Here is a 24951-nt window from a genome sequence, read left to right as displayed (position 1 = left end):
TTTCTTAACAATTCACTATTATTTTAATTTCCTAACATTTGTAAGAAGCATTAACAAAAGTTTAAGTCATTTACAAGCAAGAATGGGTTGAGGTTATACAATGGCCCAACTGTTTAAGAACAAAGTTTTTAACATAATTGCAAGGAATCTGGGAGATTCTACAATTAAGGCAGTTGTAGCCTAGTGGTTAAGAACTAGTAATCGAACCACAAAGTTGAATCAGTTCATCTGGACACAAGTTTGTTGTAGAGATACGTTTCGCCACTCAATCCGAGTGACTTCTTCAGCCTGAGCTGGTGGTGAATACCCCAACCCTATATGCAGCCGATTTGCATAATGACCGATCACCGCCCATTGCATAACACAATGACCATTAATTACAATGGTCATGTGTGTCTTTCACATTTGATTGGGGTATAGCTCCTATTACGGCATTGTAAGATGGTGAGAGTTGTACTCTCAGGCCCCCTCCCCGGTTCAGAAATGGTCGTTCCCTCTTTGACTCCCCGTTCAAACCAGCATTCCTCCTTGTCAAGGATCTGCACATCTTCATCATTAAATGAGTGGCCAAAAGCAACGGAAACACGGTGCGCTTAGACCGCAAACCAGTGGTGATTCCGTATGTGGCGGGAGTATCTGAACAATTGAGACGGATATTCTCCAAACACCGTGTTTCAGTTGATTTCAAACCCCAGAACACGCTACGCCAGAAATTAGTTCACCCTAAGGACCGGGTTCCTCAACACAAACAGAGTAACGTAGTGTATGCTGTTAGGTGCCGGGAGGATTGCCGGGAACTGTACATCGGGGAAACTAAACAGCCACTGGCAAAACGGATGGCCCAACATAGAAGATCGACCTCTTCTGGCCAGGACTCCACGATTTACACGCACCTGCAAGCCAGCGGCCACTCATTTAATGATGAGGATGTGCAGATCCTTGACAAGAAGGAATGCTGGTTTGAACGGGGAGTCAAAGAGGCCATCTATGTGAAGAGGGAACGACCATTTCTGAACCTGGGAGGGGGCCTGAGAGTACATCTTTCACCATCTTACAACGCCGTAATAGAAGTTATACCCGAATCATATGTGAAAGGCACACATGGCCATTGTAATTAATGGTCATTGTGATTTGCATATGGACCTGATCACCGGTTCCATTGTTTTGCAAATCGGCTGCATATAGGGCTGGGGTATTCACCACCAGCTCAGACTGAAGAAGTCACTCGTATTGAGTGGCGAAACGTTCCTCTACAACAAACTTGTGTCCAGATGAACTGATTCAACTTTGTGGATTTGTGAACCTGGATTATTGAGCATGCATCAACAGATAGTAATCGAAAGGTAGCTGGTTCAAGCCCCATCACTGCCAGGTTGCCACTGTTGGGTCCTTGAGCAAGGCCCTTGACCCTCAATTGCTTAGACAATATACTGTCAGAGCACTTTAAGTCATATTGGATTAAAGCGTTTGCTAAATGTCAAAAATGTAAATGTACCATCTACAGTCAATAACATTATTAAAAGATTTATAAAATTCTGAGAAATTTCTGTGCCTAAATGGCAGGGCAAAATAAAACAAAAATGGAATGCCCTTGACCTTCGATCTCTCATATAGCAATGCATTAAAAGCCAACACTTCTGTAATAAAAATAATATGTTAATGTGATATGTCTAGTACACAAAGCAGAAACCAATAATCAACAACGTTCATAAACACCTCCAACGTCTCCAATCTCTCGCTAATCTGGGATAGGCTGGTCAAGGTGGGAACGTGTGCTATGGTCTGACACATCCACCTTTCAAATTATTTTATGAAATAATAGACGTGTTCTCCATGGCAAAGTGAAACAGAATTATCCCAATGGTTACCAATGCACAGTACAAAAGCAAGAGTCTGTCTTAATATGAAAACACTTATTTCCAAAGATTTTTTCATAACCAGGCTTTCTGGTATACCTATTTATTATAAGATGATTACACTGTACCCAATGATATACCCAATAATGCTCACAACTAAATGAATTACAGTAAGAGAAAATGATCATTTTAATTTATTTTAGCTTATTTTTTCATTTGATTTAATCAACTATTTTTTGCAGTCCAAGGTTATGTAAAGAAAATAGTTGCTCAAGTGGCATAGTGGTCGATTAGTGGTGGCATAGTGGTCGATTATTTTCCATTGAAACCAGACCATCTATGACTCAGAACAGGATAGAGCAGTTTATAAAAATCTAATTAAATAAAAGGAAATTCAAACATTTCTATCAAGAGCGTCTCTAATAAGAACTACATATAGAAAGACACACCATTCCTCTGACGAACCTGCTGATTTTGGCTATCAAGCGATACGTACACTTTATTCCCACATGAGACATTTGAAAACCTTTAATTTACATTTACTGGTTTTGGCCTAATGCTCCCATTTTAATTGGATGCTTGAGGCATTGAAATTGTTCAATAATTTTATGGTAGCATTTTACACTCCATACACCCAGTCTTTTAGGAAGTCATAAATGTGCTTGTGCTGGTTCAAAATAATGAATGAAACTACACCCCTTCAAATGATTGAGTCCGGTAAGTCAGCTACACCCACTGCTAACAGATGTATAAAAATCAATTAATATAAAGTCAATATACAATCAAATACAGTGGTACCTTGAAACCTGACGTCAATTGGTTCTGGGACTGCCGTTGAGTTTCAAGGTATTTTTTCCCATAAGAATGTATGGGAAACCTGTTAATGCATTCCATGGTCCTGTGGAACTGCATACATTTTAGGCTAATGTAAAAAAAAATGGGGTTGTTTTAGACACTTATATACTGAAAATAACAAATATAATAAAAACATTAAAATACAATTAAAAAACAGTTAAAAATCACCTTACCTTTACTTCTTTATTGTTTTCTTTATGCTTCTTAATCGTGGAGATGCTTGATCTTGAAATACCATATTTCTTCGAGTTCAGTAAGGGTGCTCTCACATGAGAAGCGGCAAAATTGCTTTTGCGCTGGCTGTACTGTTATTTTCTATGGAGTGTGGCGGCGCACAAACTGACAAACTGTGACTTATTATACTAAAACAACGAGCGAGGAGAGATTTTATGAGCAGTAATAATTAAGAGAGGTTTAGTGTTCCTATGTTGTTCTTTTAATACATTAAGTCACGTTCAGCTTTTTTTTTTAAACTATAAGCATTTTAGACTCTCTCAGAAAAGCTGATTCTCACAATTTGTCAGAACCCCGAGCTATAACACCAGTTTAAAAGTGAAACAGGAGGAAAATCCAGCTAAACACAGATACATGTGGACGATTATTCCACACAAATGCAGATTTGTCTCATATTCGCACTATGATGACGTTTTTCCGCAACGCTAAAGCCAAGCGCTAAACAAAGCAGCAGTCAAGTTTAAGGGTAAAACTTTCTCAATGAAGGGCGTCGAGTTTCAAAGAGTTCGAGTTTAGGGGATGACGAGTTACAGGGAACACTTTATGCTTCCAATTTTACCATGGCTGTGCACAAAGCAAAGTTCAAAAAGACATGGTTTGAGCAGTTTGCTATAGAGAAATTTCTCTGGCCTTCATAGAGCCCTGAAACAGCTTTATTAACTCCATTTCCAATAGACACAAAATCTCCAGGCAGCCTTGAAAGTTGTGTGGATGCTGATATAGCATTTAACAGAAGGCATTCCATATTAATTCCCATGGATGTAGAATGGGATGTCCAAGAACTTAATGGTCATTTTTCCCCATAGTGTATATTCTCACAACTGCAGCCATTGATGGAAAATAACTGTCTGACAAAATAGGTTCTACCTTGCATTCCCGTTAACAAATGACAGGCTATCATTTACTCCCTATGAAGCTGCAGAACACAGAGCTGCAATTCAGGCGGCGGTTTTAAACGATACAGAGACAGAGTGACGTGAGGCACTGAAAACTGAGACTTTGGCCATTTTCTCCCAATGTGGTATGACGGCTTACAGCAACAAATCCCAGTAATTGGCTCTGGTAGATCCAATAACACAACTGTATAAGCAAGTGTCTGACATTATTCACTCACAGCTTCGGTCTCATACTGGAGCTTCCGTTTAGCTGTGTTTTGACGCACATAAAAGAAATAAAAATGTGTAACTGCAGTCGTATATCAAATTAATTTTTAAAACAAAAGCAACACAGCAGGGAACGTAGGGTTATCAGTGGGATAGTCAATCCCTGTCTCTTGTGTGTACCAGACATTGGGTGTAATAACTTATTATGAATATTTGTTCTCCTGCGGTTCTGCCGGGAGAAATAAAAGTGTCTGTGAGCCAGGATAAAATCTGAGTCTATGCTAATGCGAGCAGCGAGGCACAGCTGAGATTCTTCTTACATTTTTAACCTAAGAGCAGCTTAATCCTTTCACAGTGGTAAATCTGCATACAAAAATCTCCAACTCAGTTCTGCAGTGAGGGACAGCTCAATTATTATATTCATAATATGGCCAAAAGTATGTAGTAACCTTATCATAAGTTTGATGGGCATCCTATTTAAAAAACAAACACACAGGCATTGATAAAGAGTGCTAAAACAGCCTCCACGTATCTGGGAAAGCTTTTCACAAGATTTTAGAATGGTTCACCACCAACTGGCAATCATGATTACATTTATCACAAAGGTGTTCAGTGGTGTTGAGGTCAGGGCTCTGTGCACACCTCTGTGCAAACTTGTCAAACCATGTGATCATGGAATTTTTATACACCTGTCAGTTCAATAAAAGGTGAAACGTCCACATACATTCAGCCACCTAGTTTAGCAATCATAGGTTTGTCCCCCCCCCGTGTTCAAAACAATTTTCTGCGACACTCTTGACACGAGTCAAGACAATTTATTTGTATAGCCCTTTTTACAGTAGACATTGTCTCAAAGCAACTTTACAGAATCCAGGACAGACAGACCAAAAACCCCAGTTGAGCAAGTCAAGGGCAACGGTGGCAAGAAAAAACTCTCTTAAAACTACAGGAAGAAATCTTGAGAGGAACTAGAGACAGCAGGAACCCATCCTCTTTGGGTGGCCTGAAGAATAATTTGAATGAATTGGATTTACACAAACCGTACATACACAGAATTATTTTAAACTAAAGGTTATGATATTATTCTACACATGTAGTGTGGAAGACAAAAGGAATAGTCTTCTTGCTCATGAGAAATTCGATGAATACATGATGAAGGTAAATAATTTGGTATTTTTTTATTTTGGTTGATGTAGTGGGGTTTACTTCTGGTCAACTGGTGGTGGAAGCTTCTTCAGGTGGTTTTACTTCAATGGGATCGGGATCAACTGAATCGGAATCATTTTGTAGTGGCCATCCGTTGGCCTTGCACTTTAGAGCTGGGCAAATCAAATATTTGTCCATTCTCAAAGATCAAACATAGGCTGTATGTAGTTTAAAATCGATTGATATGGCATCACAAGAGATCTCACCTATGATCTCCCCTATGCCAATAGACTACTAATTTTCCTGTCTCATCACATGTGATACTTTTTAACTCTTTTCAATAAAATGTAATAGGACCCCCTCTAGGCTCACTGAGGCCCCCAGGTTGAGAACCTCTGTTGTAAACAGATGATGACTTAAACCATACAATTGGTGCATTGGATCTACCAAGGCCAATCAATGTGCTTTATGTGAATAATGGCATGCCTGCAAAATACATATACAGTCACCTGTCTCTATGTTGCATGCTAGTTTGAATGCCAAACACAAAGCATAGTTTGAACACAAAACATAGTGTGAGGCAAAATTTAGGAAACAAGGTCCAAAGAAAGGGGTAAAGTCAGTTTTTTTGTTTAAATACAATAAAAATTTGAGTTTAAAATACACTTTCAAGTAATTTTTTTATTCTTGCTAATTTAAGCAGTGCTGTCTAAATTAAGTTTAACAGGTATTGCATGGGTGTTTGATGTATAATCCTCATTCTCTATAAAACTGTCGGATCTTTTATGACACGGTTTTTCAAACCTTGGGTCGTGACCCTTGGGTGAGTTGTGAGCCCAATAAAATGGGTCACAGAGAACAATAATAGTAATTAGATCAACAAATTTTAACAGGCACAAACACAAAATAAACTTGTACATGAACTCCTTCTTGTGGAGGCTATATGTTACATCTTGTAAACCACAGTGGGTCCAGATTTACATTATTTTTATTACTCACTCTCACTCACTTTCTTAACCGCTTATCCAATTATGGTCGGAAGGGGGAGGGGGGGGGGAGCTGGAGCCTATCCTAGCTTTTCAATGGGCGCAAGGCAAACAGTAACACCCTGGACAGGGCGCCAGTCCATCGCAGGGCAAACACACATACACACACATACAAACACCCATTCACCTATAGGGCAATTCAGTGTCTCCAATTAACCTGACAGCATGTTTTTGTGAGAGGAAACCAGAGCTCCTGGAGGAAACCCACGCAGACACAGGGAGAACATGCAAACTCCACACAGAAAGGACCCGGACCGTCCTGCCTGGGGATCAAACCCAGGACCTATTTGCTGTGAGGCGACAGTGCTACCCACAGAGCCACTGTGCCGCCCATATTATTTTTTTATTTAAGCATATTTTGTTTTGTGTTTTATTTTTATGCTTTGTTTGTGTTGCCTGGGTCATGGTAAAAATCATGTACAAAATGTGTGTCACTTGGAAAAAAAGTTTTAAAAACTTTATTTTTCCTTCAGTGTTGTCCTAATGCTCATTTTTAGGTTGTGGATAGACTTATAACTAAGGCTAAACAGAATGATAATGGAATGATAACAATGCACCAATTCTTTGCGATTCTTTTGCAGGTTTTATAATTGTCTGCATTTTATTAGTATTCTATTTTTATGCACAAAACAGCTGCCACATAAATCCAATTATCCAGGCAATTACGGTTCCGATTTGCAATTACTGAAACCCATTTCAGAGAAACATCTGTATGATTTTTAAAGGACGTCACTCATGATGCAGAATGCATAAACAGCTGAGCCATCGAGAGGTGCACTTGTCAGTGAGTTCTCAATGCTGGCCTCAAGCTGGGTAAACAATAGGAGGGTTGCATCAGGAAGGACATTCAGCGAAAATACATGAGAAACTCCAAGCAGACAGTGACTGAAGGTGAAAATCAAACAAATGACCTCAGGAAACATGTTGCTGTGCACTATGCACCAAAATGTAATGCTTTGTGGCATCTTAATAAGAAGCATGTTTTAATTCATTTTTTTTCCTTTTCATTCAATATCAGATGCCGTAATTTTTTTTTCCATTTTTAACTTTTATACTTCATTTTCCAGTGTTTGTGGCATCCACTACTGGTTGCACAACACCCACACTGACCAAGGTGGACCACAGGCTAGCTTACACCTTCTTCGTCTCATGGCCATGGAGAAGATACTGGCCACATCTTTACCCCAGGCAGCAGCAATTACACAGGCCTTTCTACTGTCTCTGTGTTCGTCTGCCATATGTCCTTGTACCTTGACCATTCAGAAGGAGTTGTTGTTGCCCCATCTGGTCTTTTATTTTCTAGATATGTTTATGTCTGTTGTCTCTTTATCCTAAAATAAATGTGCTCTCATAAAAAAAAGTAACAACGACTTTCAGTCCACTGTATTTATTTTTTTTGGCACCCCCCCAATTTTTTCCCAATCTAGTCATATCCAATTACCCGATTGCATTACGCTTCCTCTTTACTGATGTTAATCTCAACTCTGACTGAGGAGAGCCGTGACTAACACATGCCCCACTCTGAAACGTCTGCATCATCACACAGCACTTGGGTGGCAGAGGTCAATAGCTCCAGGCCACTACTGCTACGATCCAGTTTTTTTTTTCTTTCCCTTTAGCGCGTCCAATTGCCCAATTGCATCATGGTTCCTCTCTGCCTATGCCGATCCCTGCTCTGACCGAGGAGATCAAAGCTAACCCACGTCCCCTCCCACACGTGGGCAGCAAGCCGTATGCAACTTATCACCCAGACATTGACGAGTGTTGTGCCACCTAGCGTTGTGTATGGAGAGACACACCCTAAGAGCACTCTTTCCTCATCTCTGTGTAGGCGCCTCTAATCAGCCAGCAGAGGTCATAATTGCACCAGTCTGACAGAGAAAGACCCATATCCGGCTTAGTCCCGCCCATCTGAACAACAGGTCAATCGTTGCTCATGTGGCCACTCAGCCGGCAAGGCAGAGCTGAGATTCGATACGATGTATTCGAGATCCCAGCTCTGGTTGCAGCTTGTGTTTTTACCACTGCGCCACCTGAGCAGCCACAATCCAGTTTTTGAATCCCCAGTGGTGCTATCAGCCTGTCGGGCATCTACATGCAGATATACTGTAATTGGCTATTTCTGAGAGGAAGATAGCAATTTAATTTAATTTAATTTAATTTAATTTAATTTAATTTAATTTAATTTAATTTAATTTAATTTAATTTAATTTAATTTAATTTAATTTAATTTAATTTAATTTAATTTAATTTAATTTAATTTAATTTAATTTAATTTAATTTAATTTAATTTAATTTAATTTAATTTAATTTAATTTAATTTAATTTAATTTAATTTAATTTAATTTAAATGTAATTTAATTTAAATGTAATTTAAATTTAATTTAAGGAAGATACCTGTGATAGATTAGTGTCCTCTTCAGGGTGTGTTACTGTGTTGCCAGTCATTCTGGAAAAAGCATGAAACCTAAATGAAATAAAATGGAAAAATTTCAGCACACTTACAGAGCGGCAGATCAACCTGCCAGGAAAATAAATCCTGGTTGATGCAGTTTAAGTTTCTATTCAGTGATTTTTCACAGAAGTAAAAGCAAAAATCTTATTAGCACAGTGAAGTTGTCACAGCGTAAGATGGCATTCTAAAAAATGAAGCTTTTTTAAAAACATTAATGGGTGAGACTCCAGATGCTTTATTATAAGGGATCGTTAACTATTCTGCCCCTTTTTGTGTGATTTATGGATCTGTTCAGTAGAAGCTTAACATAATCCATAAGAAAACACAGACACTTTTACAAAAATATGAGTATCACAAAATGCTTTACTCCTTATTTATGGATGGATGGATGGATGGATTAATGGATGGATGGATGGATGGATGAATGCATAGACATGTAACATAAGCCATGGGAATACACAGACACTTTTACAAAAATATTAGTATCCCAAAATATTTAACTATTTATGAATGTATGGATGATTGGATGGATGGATGGACAGAAGGATGAATAGATGGATGGATGGATGGATGCATAGAAGTTTAACATAATAACATAAGCCATGGGAATACAAAAATATCAGTATCCCAAAATTCTTAACTCTTTATGGATGGATAAATGAAGAATTAAATTGATGGATGGATGGATGGATGCATAAAACTTTAACATAAGCCATACACCAAATAATATACAAAAATATTAGTATCCCAAAGTACTTTACTCCTTATTGATGGATGGATGAATGGAGAATAAATGGATACATTCTGAAAGAGAATTTAATTGTCAAGGAGGAAGATTGTTTGTTATCAAATCTTGTCACCATGCTGAGTTCTTTATCAAGTACACCTATAGGGTACATACATTCATTGATTATTTTAAGTACACCTACAATACAAATGAACTTTGAGGGTATACAATTATGAACTGTAGCCCTTCTGTTGTTCTGTATATTTTGGTATTGTCTCATCAATCCATTGAGGTCTGTTTTTAAAGTTAAAAATTGGAACCACATACTGAGTTCAATGAGAAAATCTTTTGCAGATTTATGCAGAACATTACGCAAATATCTCATTACGGCAACTTCTAATGTGACTCAGCAGTGTTTATGGCTCCTACATGCCTGTATGCACTTCTGACAATCTCTTAGCATGCTCCTAATGAGATGCTAATATTGGCTTGGGGATCTCCAATTTAGCTCCTTGACAGTCTATGGCAATAAATGGCGGCATTGGATACACTATTACGTAATGTTCCAGAGGTTTTCAATTGGATTCAGGTCTCATGAATGTAAGGGCAAGTTGTCATCCAGGATCTGGCCCTATGAGGCCAGGTATTGTCCTGCACCAGGAGGAATCCAGGGCCCACTGCAACAGCATATAGGGTCTAACATTGGCTCTGAGGATTTCATTCTAGAGGTCAGCAGTCAAGGTACAGTTGGCTATCACATGGATAATTGTGATCACTGACTCACCGTCAAACTGGATATGCTGGCAGAAAAATGGTCATTATGGCATCTTCAGACTCCTTCACATCTGCCACATGCTTAGTGTGAACCTGCTGTCATCTGTGAAGAGACACCATATAGTGTACTTCTTGTGATATTTGTGACAATTATTTGTTACAGCCACTTTGCTCTCTAGAAATACTGTCTTGTTTTTCAGTTCAGAAGACTAAATAATATGTGTGTTATTAGCAGCCACCTTGCGTGGGAGACTTTCTGAACCTTTCAATCTCCGACAGCATAAAATGAAAATCTCTAAATCAGAACAAAATCTTTACGGACTGCCTTTAAACAGGGGTTTTCTCCTTGTTGTACACAAAGAGGTGTGGTAGATCTGGATTGGACACATACTGTTATGATAAAATCAAATAAAATACAGCATAGAATGATTGCATCTCAAACACAGGGTACAGAATTGAAAATAGTGGAGAATAACTGTAACAATTTTATTTCTTATCAGCAATTTTAACAGGAATGCATTTATCTGCTTTTTAACTTTGGGCTTTTGTTGAAGTGTGGCTCTTTCATGTATTTCCGCTTTGTTGAGACAGCGTTTCAGTTTATCGATCAAGATAGTGCCGACTTTAAACAGTCCATTTTTGCAGTCTTGTCATTTCACTTCATATCTCATTTTTTCCTGATGGCTTTCATGCTTATCTCTTTTAAATTCTCATCTTTCTATAAAGCATCAAAGTATATTTAAAGTTGTAGCAACAGTTGCTTGGAAGAAAGAGAAAGTAGATTAATTCCAAAAAATTACAAATGTAGTTATTTCCAGCCATCCACTGCTATTCTTCTACCACATGCACCACATTCATGCTGGTCAAAGAAGGAACCGCGCCCTCCAGCACTAAAGCCATCGACTCCATTTTTTTACTGGTAAGTGGCAATTTGTTCCAGAGACCCTTTAGCATGTTCAGAGGACACACTATACACTCTGTATTCCCCCACCAGATAGTAGGAGTCACTATTGCAGCAGCATTAAGGTAATCGTTTTTATCACATTATCACGTACTCCAGTGATTGCCTGTCAGTAATATTTGCTTGCTGGTTCATTGCCCATGCACATCTGTTCTTACTGGGTACCATATTTTATTCATGGGCTATTACTTTCACAAAACATGATTTTCTTTATTGACCAAAGCTGTAAATGGCATAAAAACAATCATGATAGCCAGTAGCTTATTCCAGAGTGATATTAAGAAAAAAAGCTTCCCAAAATAAATGAAAGTCAAGTCAAATTTATTTATATAGCACTTTTTACAACAGACATTGTCTCAAAGCAACTGTAGAGAATCCAGGACCAACAGACCAAAAACCCCTGTTGAGAAAGCCGAGGGCGACAGTGGCAAGAAAAAATTCCCTTAAAAATACAGGAAGAAGAAAAGTCTAAGAGCAACCAGACTCAGTAGAGACCCCCCTCAGAACCACCTCAGGGTAAACAACAGAAAATGTAGTTAAAATGTAAAATTGTTAAGTGTAAAATGTCAGTTTTGCAGAGAGTAGCATGAGACTCCAGCACCACTAATTATTACAGCATAACCAAAAGAAAGAGCTAGCAGGTAACAAAGTCATGACGGTTTTCACAGGACATCAGCGCCCACCTTCCTCACTGTCATCAAACCTGAGTGATCGGTCAAGAGAGGCAGAACAACAACAACCCAACATCCCTGATTACCACAAGTTTCTATGACCTAGAACCCCCAAGCTCTGCGCCTTTGTCTGTAATCGGGGTGGGCAGCTCCGGTCCTAGGGGCCAGAAATCCATCGCAGCCAGAAGCCAACACACAGCGGCAGCTATAATAATCATTTACAAAATGTTGCTTGAAAAATATGTAAATGCAGTTTGTTAAAATAAAGGATTTAAAATCATTTTACCCCTAAGACTGGCTGGTTACATGTGAACTGCAAAACATTATAATGCACCACCTTGATCTGCCCCACTTGGCTTCCCTCAATGCCTGCACAGAGCTGATCGATTGTGACCACTTTATTTACTTAAGAGTTTTTTTATTTACTTTCATGTAGGCCCTGGTCACACTATGTGTTTGGACATTCATGCCATAATTACAATAATTTAAAAAGTATTTTTGGCAAAAAGTGATTTAGCAATGTAAATAAAATTCGTGGAACAAACCGGATAAAAGATTTTTAAAACATAGATGTGCAAATTCGTGTCTACAACCAAAAGGATTGTTTTATTAGTTTTATAGTTGTATTAGTAAGGATAGTTTTATTATAATATTATTCAACATGAGTACAAATTGTGCTATACCATCATGAGTCTAAATTTGATAGCTTAGATTGTTTGAAATTTTTGGTTGTGTTTCAATTGTTTATGGGGGCCAAACTAAGCTTGCTAACTGTGTCTACCAACAAACTTCACATTTCTGTAAATGTTTTTATCCCTGGTTATATTCGGGACATTGAGTTGTATTTTTTAAACTTACTAACATAACTAAGACGCTAAGTTATGACAAAATTCTTAACTGAACCACAGTTGTGGAAGAATACTGGTTTAGCCTGACCACACCCATTTTGCAAAGCAATTAGAATTTTCTGGTGGAACCTGCGGCTTTCAATCTTTTTAATAATTTATTTTACCTGTACTTCATTTCCAACCACTCTTTTATTCTTATTTCAAGTCTAATTAAAAACTTAGCACTGATAATTAATAATTAACCCATGATCTTCTTGATTAGCTTACAGTGATGTCTCTTATGGCTTTATATGTTTTTTATTAAGTTCTAGTGTGAATGCCCTCCAGCATTTCCATTTATTTTTATCATTTGCTTTTTAATTTCAGTGTTAGATGAATACTGTACATCATGGCTCCTGAATGATAATCATGCTGAATGTTGACTGCCTCAGGTGTTTATTAAGCTGCTGTGCTGAAGAATTTGGTGCAAGTCAACTATTTTATTTAATTGCCCTCGAGAAAAGAGACTTTAGCTTCCAGACATCCAAGTCCAGATTCATAATGAGCAACCTGGATCAAAAATGACTTAGTTTAATAAGTGCACGTGCCTGTATGCACTCCCAGCAACGTCTGGGCATGCTCCTGATGAGGCGGCGAATGGTGTCCTGGGGGATGTCCCAGAGATCCTCAATTGGATTCAGGTCTGGGGAACTTGGGGGCCAGTCACTGGCATCAATGCCTTCATCGTCCAGGAACTGCGTACACACTCTGGCCACATGAGGCCGGGCATTGTCCTGCACCCAGGGCCCACTGCACCAGCGTAAGGTCTGACAATGGCTCTGAGGATTTTATCTTGGTACCTAACAGCATTCAGGGCACAGTTGGCGATCACGTGGAGGTTTGTAACACCCTCCAAGGATATGCCTCCCCAGACCATCACTGGCCCAGCACCAAATCGGTCATGCTGGAAGATGTTGCAGGCAGCATAACATTCACCATGGTGTCTCTAGACTCTTTCACATCTGTCACATGTGATTAGTGTGAATCTGCTCTCATCTGTGAAGAGTGGGGCACCAGTGGTGGACCTGCCAATTCTGGTGTTTTCTGGCAAATCCCAATCAAGCTGCACAGTGCTGGGCTGTGAGTACAGGTCCCACTAGAGGACGTCGGGCTCTCATGCCACCCTCATGGACAGTTTGTTCAGAAACATACACACCAGTAGCCTGCTGGAGGTCATTTTGTAGCACTCTGGCAGTGCTCCTCCTGTTCCTTTACACACAAAGGAGCAGATACCGGTCCTGTTGCTAGATTGATGCCCTTCTACGGCCCTGTCCTGCTCTCCTTGTTTAAAGGCCTGTGTCCTGGTATCTCCTCCATGCTCCTGAGACTGTGCTGGGAGACACAGCAACCTTCTTGAGACAGCACGTCTGGATGTGCCATCCTGGAGGAGCTGGATTACCTGTGCAACCTGAAAGGGCCGCAGGTACTGCATCATACTACCAGTAGTGACAAGGACACTAGCGAAACTAGAGAAGAAGAAGAAGAATATATACTTTATTTGTCATATATACATATACAGATGTACAGTACAATTAAATTCTTTCTTCGCATATCCCAGCTTGTTTGGAAGCTGGGGTCAGAGTGGAGGGTCAGCCATTGTACAGTGCCCCTGGAGCAGACAGGGTTAAGTGCCTTGCTCAAAGACCCAACAGTGGCTGCATAGCAGAGTCTGGATTTGAACCGCCAATCTTCCAGTTTCCAGCCCAAAGCCCTTCCCACTAGGCTACCACTGTCCTCGAAGAAGAATCGGTCAGGAAGGATAAGGAGAGAGTATTTGTCTGTGGCCTTCCCTGTGTACAACACAAGGCCCATTAAAACATGGTCCATCAAGGTTTGACATGGTCCATCAAGTTTGGCAATGAGAACTCCAGTGGCCTGCACAGAGAATGAGGATGAATTGGAATGTCAGCTGTGAATCAATGCTTGACCTCAGAGTTGACCTCAGGCTAAATAGGCACAACAGATACATTTCAAAAAGAGTAAGGGTGAGGGAGGTTCAGCATATATGAGGGATCTTCAAATATATAATCTTTATAATTTTTTTGGAAACGGTGAGGGGGAGAGTAGTAATTGATTGTGTCTGAGAGACTGAGAGAGAGCCTATTGTCCGGATTTAGCGCCATCTGATTTCCACCTTATTGGACGCTCAAAGAAGCTTTAAGGGGAAGAAGATTTTCATGTGATGATGATGTGAAAGCAAAGGTGCATCAGTGGCTACATGCTCAACCAAAAACATTTTTTTTGCTGATGGCATTAAAAAGTTGGTACGACGCTGGAAAAATGCATCGGAAGGTGATTATGTAGAAAAGTGATGTAATTTGTTTTTTAAATTTTTAATAAAAAGTTTTTAAAAAGTGCAGAAACTTTTTGAAGAACCCTCATACATCCATCTGGCCATACACTGATCAGCCATAACATTAAAAACACCTCCTTGTTTCTACACTCACTGTCCATTTTATCAGCTCCACTTACCATACAGAGGCACTTTGTAGTTCTACAATTACTGACTGTAGTCCATCTGTTTCTCTACATACCTTTTTAGCCGGCTTTCACCCTGTTCTTCAATGGTCAGGACCCCCAGAGAGCCACCACAGAGCAGGTATTATTTAGGTGGTGGATCATTCTCAGCACTGCAGTGACAATAACATGGTGATGGTGTGTTAGTGTGTGTTGTGCTGGTATAAGTGGATCAGACACAGCAGCGCTGCTGGAGTTTTTAAATACCGTGTCCACTTACTGTCCACTCTATTAGACACTCCTACCTAGTTGGTCCACCTTGTAGATGTAAAGTCAGAGACGATCGCTCATCTATTGCTGCTGTTTGAGTTGGTCATCTTATAGATCTTCATAAGTAGTCACAGGATGCTGCCTACGGGGCACTGTTGGCTGGATATATATTTGGTTGGTGGACTATTCTCAGTCCAGCAGTGACAGTGAGGTGTTTAAAAACTCCATCTGTGCTGCTGTGTCTTATCCACTCATAGCAGCACAACACACACTAACACACCACCACCATGTCAGTGTCACTGCAGTGCTGAAAATGACCCACTACCCAAATAATACCTGCTTTGTAGTGGTCCTGGGTGAGTCCTGACCATTGAAGAACAACATGAAAGAGGGCTAACAAAGCATGCAAAGAAACAGATGGACTACAGTCAGTAATTGTAGCACTACAAAGTGCTTCTATATGGTAAGTGGAGCTGATAAAATGGACAGTGAGTGTAGAAACAAGGAGGTGGTCTTAATGTTATGGCTAATCAGTATATATTGATTCACTGTCTGTTTTACCACCTCTTTATCCTATTCAGGGTCACAGTGGGTATGATTCACTGGCCGAAAGGTAGAAAAGTTCATCACAGTTTCACTCAGAAAGAACTCGGACCGCTTCACCTTGAAATCAAACCCAGGACTTTCTTGCTGTGAGGCGACAGTGCTACCCACCAAGCCACCGTGTCTCCCATTTGGCCACACACTGTAGGCGAATTAGAACAAATTTTTAATAAATTAAAAAACACAAAACTATTTGTTGTTTTTAAGCAATTCAAACTGTAATGAAGACATAATAAAGGATTTGGACAAATTCAACCTTTGCACATCGTGTTCCTCTCAGTAATACTGCAGTGTTCCTTGCCAGTGTCAGTGCTTGTTCTCCTGTGCACCTTTAATACCCCAATTGTCAATTCCGGAAGCCATCAAACCCTTCAGCGCATAATAGAAATCTCCAGCCTGGCCTTTCACTTATCAGGAAGAAAGAATGGAAAATTCAGTCTGGATTACGGGGCTGAGAATTTCCCTGAAGCCTCCATTCATGTGTTAAATAAGAGGCATGTGAGTGTAGTCACAGTTTATTGACCCCCTGCTAGGACTGGAACCCTGGCTTCCATTTCACCAGGAACTGTATCATGTGCAGGAAGCTAGACATATTAGCCTTCAAAATGCTCTGTCGGAATATAATCAGCAAATTTTGATCTTAAAATTAGAATAAGATTCAGGCATTAAGATCCTCCAAGAATCAACAAAGCAATTTCCTCCCAAGAACCTTTTGAAAAACTTCCTCAAAGTGCTCACAGTACCAGATCTGCCTAAAAAGCTGAAAATGCTCCCCAAGGTGCCCAGGGAACCTTTGAAATGCAATGGGAGCATGTTGCATCAGAAATAAGTGCCAGGAAACTCCGAGGCTGGTTTTAATTGGCGTAAATAATTAAAGAAGGCTTGAATGAAATCCTCTGTCAGCATTTACGATTTTGAGAGAATTTAGTTTGGCTTTCAGGGGCTGTGAAACTGTGGACAAATGCATGATGTTGTGGTCAATGTGGAACTGAATATATTGACAATGTAAACTGTTTAAAAGGTCATTCGATTATTCCATATGACAATTTGTGGCAAGAGTCAAAAAAGTGAATTTAATTAGAAATGTAACCAATAAATCAATGTCTAATCCTGCTCTGCTATGTTGATCTCTGAAAGGGAGGTGCTTTGTGTGAAAAACAGTTTGGTTTGCTATAAGAATCCACTGCTGGCTAGTGTAAAGAAGCAGTCAACGACTTCACACATGTCGAAAGGGTCGGATTCTAGTCTGCAGCTCTCCATGGCCAAAATGGGGTGGTGCAAGCGGCAAAGGATTTGTAATATGGATTTGGATTGAGCTGCGTATTTTCTTTTCATGTGAGAAATTTACAGGCTATATTAGTAAATGTCAAAAAATAGTATTACAGTGTTTTGGAGGCATAGCAGTCTAATGCTTTATCCCACCTTTGCTGAGATCTAAGTTCAAACCTCACCTGTGCTATCGACCAGCCTGGCACTTACACAGACACAGAGAATTGTGTACATAGAGACAAAATAATTACAATTACAGCTTTACTAATGCAAGATTACATTCTTTTTTACTTTAAATTTCTTACCAAAATGCCTTCAAAACATCACATTTCAAACCATAGGCAATTATACAGCAACTATAGCTGTAGCTCAGGGTTTAGGTACTTGACTAGTCATTCAAAGGTTGCTGGTTCAAGCCCCATCACCGTCACGGTTGCCACTGTTGGGCCTCTGAGCAAGGTTCTTAACCCTCAATTGCTCAAATTGCGTTCAATGATAATTGTGAGTCGCTTTGGAAAAAAAAGCATCTGCTAAATGGCGAACACATATAAAAGCCCTTACTCTTCTGAAAGTGCTCCAACAAGATTAAGATTAAGATTAAAATTAAGATAGGTGAGTCTCTGGAAATTGGTATCCATTCAGTCATAAAAGGTCAGTCACTGATGTTGGACGAGAAGACCTGACTCACAAACAAAATTCCAATTCTTTTTAATTAAGAGTGTTTAATTGGGTTCGCTGAAGTAATTCACACCAAAATTAACAAGCCATGTCTTTGTGCGTACTAGCCAACCACTGCTGAGATCTGGGTTTGAATCTCAGCGGTGCTAGTCAGGCGTCTATACAGACTTAATTGGCCATGTCTGAGAAGGGATGGTTAAAGCCTTGCGATGGATTGGTGCACTAGTTTGGTGTATTCCTGCCCTGGGCTCAGTGTTTCCTTGTGGAACCAGGATTCTGTGAGCCTGAACATGTTAAAGCAGTTGATGAATATAAAGTACAAGAGTCTTTAAAAAGTTCTTCTTCAGTCTCTCAGACACGACCAATTACTACTCCTCCCACCCTCACCATTTCCAACGAAAATATAAAAGTGCGGAAACTTTTTGATGATCCCTCGTATAGTTTGTACAGGTTTGCAATTTAGAGGGATGTCCACATACTTTTGGCCATATAGTGTAGCTAGGTGATATAAGAAATTAGAAAAAGTAATTGTCTCTTTTTTGATTGCCTCTGAAATTACATATCTGTCAAATTGAATGATTGCAGATCATCAAATGAAGATATTGCTCAAAGGGAAATAAATAAAAACACAATTCATCTTGTAAAACATAAAATTCATTCGCATGGATGTGAACTCATTTCACATTTTAGAAGGTATTTAGTGGCAGTCATCGCTGCCAAAGGTGGTACAAACAGTCCTACACAAAAGGGCCGATTCTGCTTTTACAAGAGGAACATGAGTGCTTGATGATATTTTCCTCATGTAAATGAAATAATGCTTTACAAAATGATGTTGAAAGAACTGGATGAGAGTTTGTATGTTTAAAAACCGTTAATTCACCTACAGACAAATACAGCTGCTGATATATAATATGTAGATAGCAGCCCACTCTCCTGTAAGTGTCTTTATAAGTGATATCTCATAGGTGGGTGACATTTATCTCTTGTCTGTAAAACTAGGAGAATATGAAACATATAAAACAGACAAAGGTGATAGTTTTTACTTCCTCCGCATTTTCAAAGAGGACAGGATTACATAACATAATAATGTAGCAGTGCAGGTTTAGAATTATATGCATAGGAATATTCGTACATATTTATTTAACATATTTCAGCATATTTCAAAACCAGACAGCACGTCATTGGAAACTAAAGCTAACACATTATTCCACAATGGGATTATGTGGGGATGCTTTGCTGTTTCAGAACCTGGGTGACTTGCCATAATTGACAGATCAGTGGTGTAGGGAAGGTGTGTGGACTGCAAGTGTGTAAATCAGTTATTCTAAAATTGTGGTACCATGCCACCAGTGGTACATGAAGCACCCCAGATGGTACAAAAAATAATCCCCTGTAAAAACTTGATTAGGTATGCCTGTTCACAATGAGGATTGTACATTCTAATCACAGGACACTTTTGGCTTTATATTTTTAGGTGGAGTGCTATTCTTCTTCCAGCCTTGACACTGAGGTGTTTAAGTATTCCAACAACACTGCTGTACCTGCTGCACTTATACAAGTAAAACACACTACCAACAACACTGATGTACCTGCTACACTTATACAAGTAAAACTCACTAACAACACTGCTGTACCTGCTACACTTATACAAGTAAAACTCACTACCAACAACAATGCTGTACCTGCTACACTTATACAAGTAAAACACACTACCATCAACAATGCTGTATCTGTTACACCTATACAAGTAAACACACTACCAACAACATTGCTGCACCTGCTACACCTATATAAGTAAAACACACTACCAACAACACTGCTGTACCTGCTGCACTTATACGAGTAAAACACTCTACCAACAACACTGCTGTACCTGCTGCACTTATACAAGTAAACACACTACCAACAACATTGCTGTACCTGCTACACTTATACAAGTAAAACACACTACCAACAACACTGATGTACCTGCTACACTTATACAAGTAAACACACTACCAACAACATTGCTGTACCTGCTACACTTATACAAGTAAAACACACTACCAACAACACTGATGTACCTGCTACACTTATACAAGTAAAACTCACTACCAACAACACTGATGTACCTGCTACACTTATACAAGTAAAACACACTACCAACAACACTGATGTACCTGCTACACTTATACAAATAAAACTCACTACCAACAACACTGATGTACCAGCTACACTTATACAATTAAAAAACACTACCAACACTGCTGTACCTGCTACACTTATACAAGTAAAATACACTACCAACAACACTGCTGTACCTGCTGCACTTATACGAGTAAAACTCACTACCAACAACACTGCTGTACCTGCTACACTTATACAAGTAAACACACTACCAACAACATTGCTGTACCTGCTACACTTATACAAGTAAACACACTACCAACAACACTGATGTACCTGCTACACTTATACAAGTAAAACACACTACCAACAACACTGCTGTACCTGCTACACTTATACAAGTAAAATACACTACCAACAACATTGCTGTACCTGCTACACTTATACAAGTAAAACACACTACTAACACTGCTGTACCTGCTACACTTATACAAGTAAAATACACTACAAACAACATTACTGTACCTGTTAAACTTATACAAGTAAACTCACTACCAACAACACTGCTGTACCTGCTGCACTTATACAAGTAAAACATACTACCAACAACACTGCTGTACCTGCTACACTTATACAAGTAAAACATACTACCAACAACACTGCTGTACCTGCTGCACTTATTCAAGTAAAACACACTACCAACAACACTGCTGTGCCTGCTGCGCTTACACAAGTAAAACAAACTACCAACAACACTGCTGTACCTGTTACACATATACAAGTAAAACACACTACCAACAACACTGCTGTACCTGCTGCACTTACAGAAGTAAAACACACTACCAGCAACACTGCTGTACCTGCTACACTTATACAAGTAAACACACTACCAACAACACTGCTGTACCTGCTGCACTTATACAAGTAACACACTACGAACAACATTACTGTACCTGCTGCACTTATACAAGTAAACACACTACCAACAACAATGCTGTACCTGCTGCACTTATACAAGTAAAACACACTACGAACAACATTACTGTACCTGTTAAACTTATACAAGTAAACTCACTACCAACAACACTGCTGCACCTGCTGCACTTATACAAGTAAAACACACTACCAACAACACTGCTGTACCTGCTGCACTTATACAAGTAAAACACACTACCAACAACACTGCTGTACCTGCTGCACTTATACAAGTAAAAAACACTACCAACAACACTGCTGTACCTGCTGCACTTATTCAAGTAAAACACACTACCAACAACAATGCTGTACCTGCTGCACTTATACAAGTAAAACACACTACCAACAACAATGCTGTACCTGCTGCACTTATACAAGTATACAATTAATTACCATGTTAGTATCATTGCAGTGCTGAGAATGGTCCACCAATCAAACAATATCTGAATAGTTGTGGTCTTTGGGGGCCTATTTTTCTAATCTAGTTGTATCCAATTACTCTGATTGCGTTATGCTTCACCTCTACCGATACAACCCTTCACTGCTCACTGAGGAGCTTCCAACTGACACACGCCCCCTTCCGACATGTGTGCAGTACCGACTGCATCTTTTCACCTGCACGAGGCGAGTTCATATACGGATCAGCCTTGTGCACGGAGAGCCACACCCTGATCAGCATTATTCCTCAACTCCGCGCAGGTGCCATCAATCAGCCAGCAGGGGTTGTAATTGTACCAGTTATGAAGAACCCTTGTCCGGCTTGTCCAGCCCTATGAACAATCGTGTTCATGTAGCCGCCCAGCCCAGCAGAGCAGAGATTCGATACGATGCATTCGAAATCCCAGCTCTGGTGTGCTAGCGTGTTTTACTGTTTTACCTGAGCGGCACATGGGGGCCTATTTTAATTAATAAATGGGGTACAATGGATTGACAGGCTACAGTCAGCAATTAAATACCCACAAGCTTAAAAAATAACATTGAATGCAAGTACCAAATAGGTGTTCCTAATAAAATGCTAAGTAAGAGTATTAACAGCTTTAACCTGTATATATGCACATCTGCCACATGTTTTTGAAAGTAAATTACTGGTGACACCTGGGAGCTTTAGGATTGATCAGTGTGGTACTCAAGATTGAGATTCACACCAGTACATGCATGACTGAGAACTGACCTACTGCTTATAAACACACATATAAAGAAATCTTTCTCTCCTGGTGTTCTGTGAATTCTTCCCGTCCATGTGATGTTGGCACAATCGCAAAGTTACTGAATCAGGATTAGACTGGCATGGTTTCACTACAGGAGTAGTTGACTTGATAAAGCTTTTATTGGTATTTTCTCTCCTCGGGGAGCTCCAGTCATCTACATTCTCCTCACGTTGCTCTGGTTCAGAACTGTGTTTCTAATGGGAGAGAGGGTTACCATGGGAAATGTGGGCTATTTGAAAAAAGAACAACCGTGATCCTTGCAGCCTTTCCCCTCATCTTCATCACCTCTGGTCCTTTGGGAACATTTTAGCTAATAAGGTTTTTTGTTAGCACCAAAATGCCTGCATATACTGTAGGTGTTGATTCCACAACAGTGAGCTTTTCACTTTTGTTGCATTTAGGGTTTTTAAGGTTTTTTTTTATATTCATTGTTTGTTTTAGTTTAGTTCAATTTCAGTTTTAGTTTACTTGGTAAACTTGTATGACTCTGGGTAGGTGGCAAAGGTTCAACTTATTATTATTATTTTTTAATTCAGGCATTAAACAGTATGTTAATGTTAAAACCATATGAGAATAAAATATAATAAAGTATATTCCCACAGTGCATTTCCTCATGTCCAGTTTTCCAAACTAAACTTTTTACAATGTCTTTTTTTTTTTTTTTTTTTTTTTATATATAAAAAGATTCAGTTTATTTTACAAACAAATTTATCCCATTTTTTAATTCAATATTTTGTTGTAGATAGCAGTAGAGCTCCGGGGTTTAGTTTTTTAAATTCTGAGCTCCACTTACTGTCTGTAGCCTAGTGGTTGAGGTGCTGGTCTAGTAATCAGAAGGTTGACGGTTCAAGCCCCACCACTGCCAGTTTGCCACTGTTGGGCCCTTGAGCAAGGCCCTTAACCCTCAATTGCTTAGACAGTATACTGTCACAACTGTAAGTCACTTTGGATAAAAGTGTCTGCTAAATGCCGAAAATGTACTGTATGGAGTTTTGTGTGGCGAAACGGTAAAAGGGTAGGTCAACAACACCACCCCAGGTATTCACACCCAGGGAACAAACACCATTACTCAACCCAAATAGGGCACACAGATTCGCTATACGAAAAAAGAAGGACAGAGACTTGTCTCCAATTAAAACAATGGGTTTTTATTTATTCCATTTCTCATTATGAAAAATTACGAATGAATAAATAAACAACCAAACAAACAAAAAAACGAAAAGGGCAAAGAAACAATTCACACAGAATCACTTAACCAGAATCAAGAATTAAAGAAAAATAAAAAAGTAGTAGTACAAAAACCGGATGTGACACTCAAGGACTTACCAGTCAGGAGGCCGACTCACTCACCTATAAAGAGACGCAAATCAAAAGGCAAAGCATAGCACAAGCCACACATACATGTGCTCCACATACACACACACACACACTAAAGACAACGACAAACAAGTAACTAACACACACACTGTGAAAAACCCCACACTACACACCTATGCTTCTCCAGCTAGATGGTGGTCTAACCCACCCCAGTAGGCCCTCTATCTAATTCACAATACCGATTACGAATAATAGAATAATCCAATAACCAATTATTATAGAATAACCAAACCACAAACAATACAATACCAATTATAACTTAAATCTACTACTACGAACACTCTCAGCAAAGCAGACAAACAACAATTAAAGCAAAACAAAACAATTAAGACAGCAAAGCAAGACAATAACAAAAACAAAACAAAACAGAGAAACAAAACAAAACAATAAAGGAAACCAAACAATACCAAACAATAAAGGAAACAAAACAATACCAAACAATAAAGGAAACCAAACAATACCAAACAATAAAGGAAACCAAACAATACCAAACAATAAAGGAAACCAAACAATACCAAACAATAAAGGAAAAAAAAACAGTACCAAACAATAAAGGAAACCAAACAATACCAAACAATAAAGGAAACCAAACAATACCAAACAATAAAGGAAACAAAACAGCAGGAGCCAGTCGATTATTGTTACTCTGTTTATCCAAACGGAAAACAGCAGGAAACAAAGATAATTCAGCTAACGCTAAAAAAAGAGAGAAAACCCGAATCACTTAATTTGTTAAAAATCACGAATTTTTTATACTATTTAAAAGTCAACCATACCTGACAAACATCAGACCTCGTGTCGTAGCGTGAATAATGGCAAAACCCCCCTAAAAGCAGTCAGTCGTAGAAAGCACAGATGCCAGTCCTAAACCATAATGGTTACAAAAGTTAAATTATCTTAATCTATGCTAGGCTTTCTATAGCAAAACGATTTATCTATACATGACCAAACAACCCGTAACATACCTGAAGACAGTTTATTAACTCACAATCCAGCCACCGGCTCAAACAATCAGCCACAACTTCACGACCCGGAAAAGCAGGAACTAGACCTCGAATGGAACCCCCTCGGCGGAAGTGATCACCCAGGTAACGGACGCCATAGCGTACTAGATCCCCTCTATTTATAGCCACTAGACATGCCAATAAGATTCTGATTGGACAGGTGGCAAAACGGGTGGGAAAAAAAATAATATAATACCATAATACCACATTTGCATCCCTACCCACATGTTTTTTTTATTCAGTTACATTAGCAACTGGACAGCACAGTGGCTTGGTGGGTAGCACTACT

General features: G+C 39.3%; 1 long non-coding RNA gene across 2 annotated transcripts in view; it reads right to left on the bottom strand.

Annotated features, from left to right (window-relative positions):
• Positions 1-24730, bottom strand: part of LOC134332671 (uncharacterized) — a 64525-nt gene extending 39795 nt beyond the window's left edge. For both annotated transcript variants that reach the window (XR_010015277.1, XR_010015276.1), the window contains exons 1-4: positions 24624-24730; positions 24435-24522; positions 10207-10299; positions 8638-8707 (exon numbers count right to left, since the gene is read on the bottom strand). This is a non-coding gene — a long non-coding RNA (uncharacterized LOC134332671). The remainder of the gene's footprint in view (positions 1-8637; positions 8708-10206; positions 10300-24434; positions 24523-24623) is intronic.
• Positions 24731-24951: the final 221 nt, after the last annotated feature.

The sequence above is a fragment of the Trichomycterus rosablanca genome, chromosome 18, assembly GCF_030014385.1.
Source record: "Trichomycterus rosablanca isolate fTriRos1 chromosome 18, fTriRos1.hap1, whole genome shotgun sequence".
NCBI lineage: Eukaryota > Metazoa > Chordata > Actinopteri > Siluriformes > Trichomycteridae > Trichomycterus > Trichomycterus rosablanca.
This window is presented reverse-complemented; position numbering and strand designations above follow the sequence as displayed.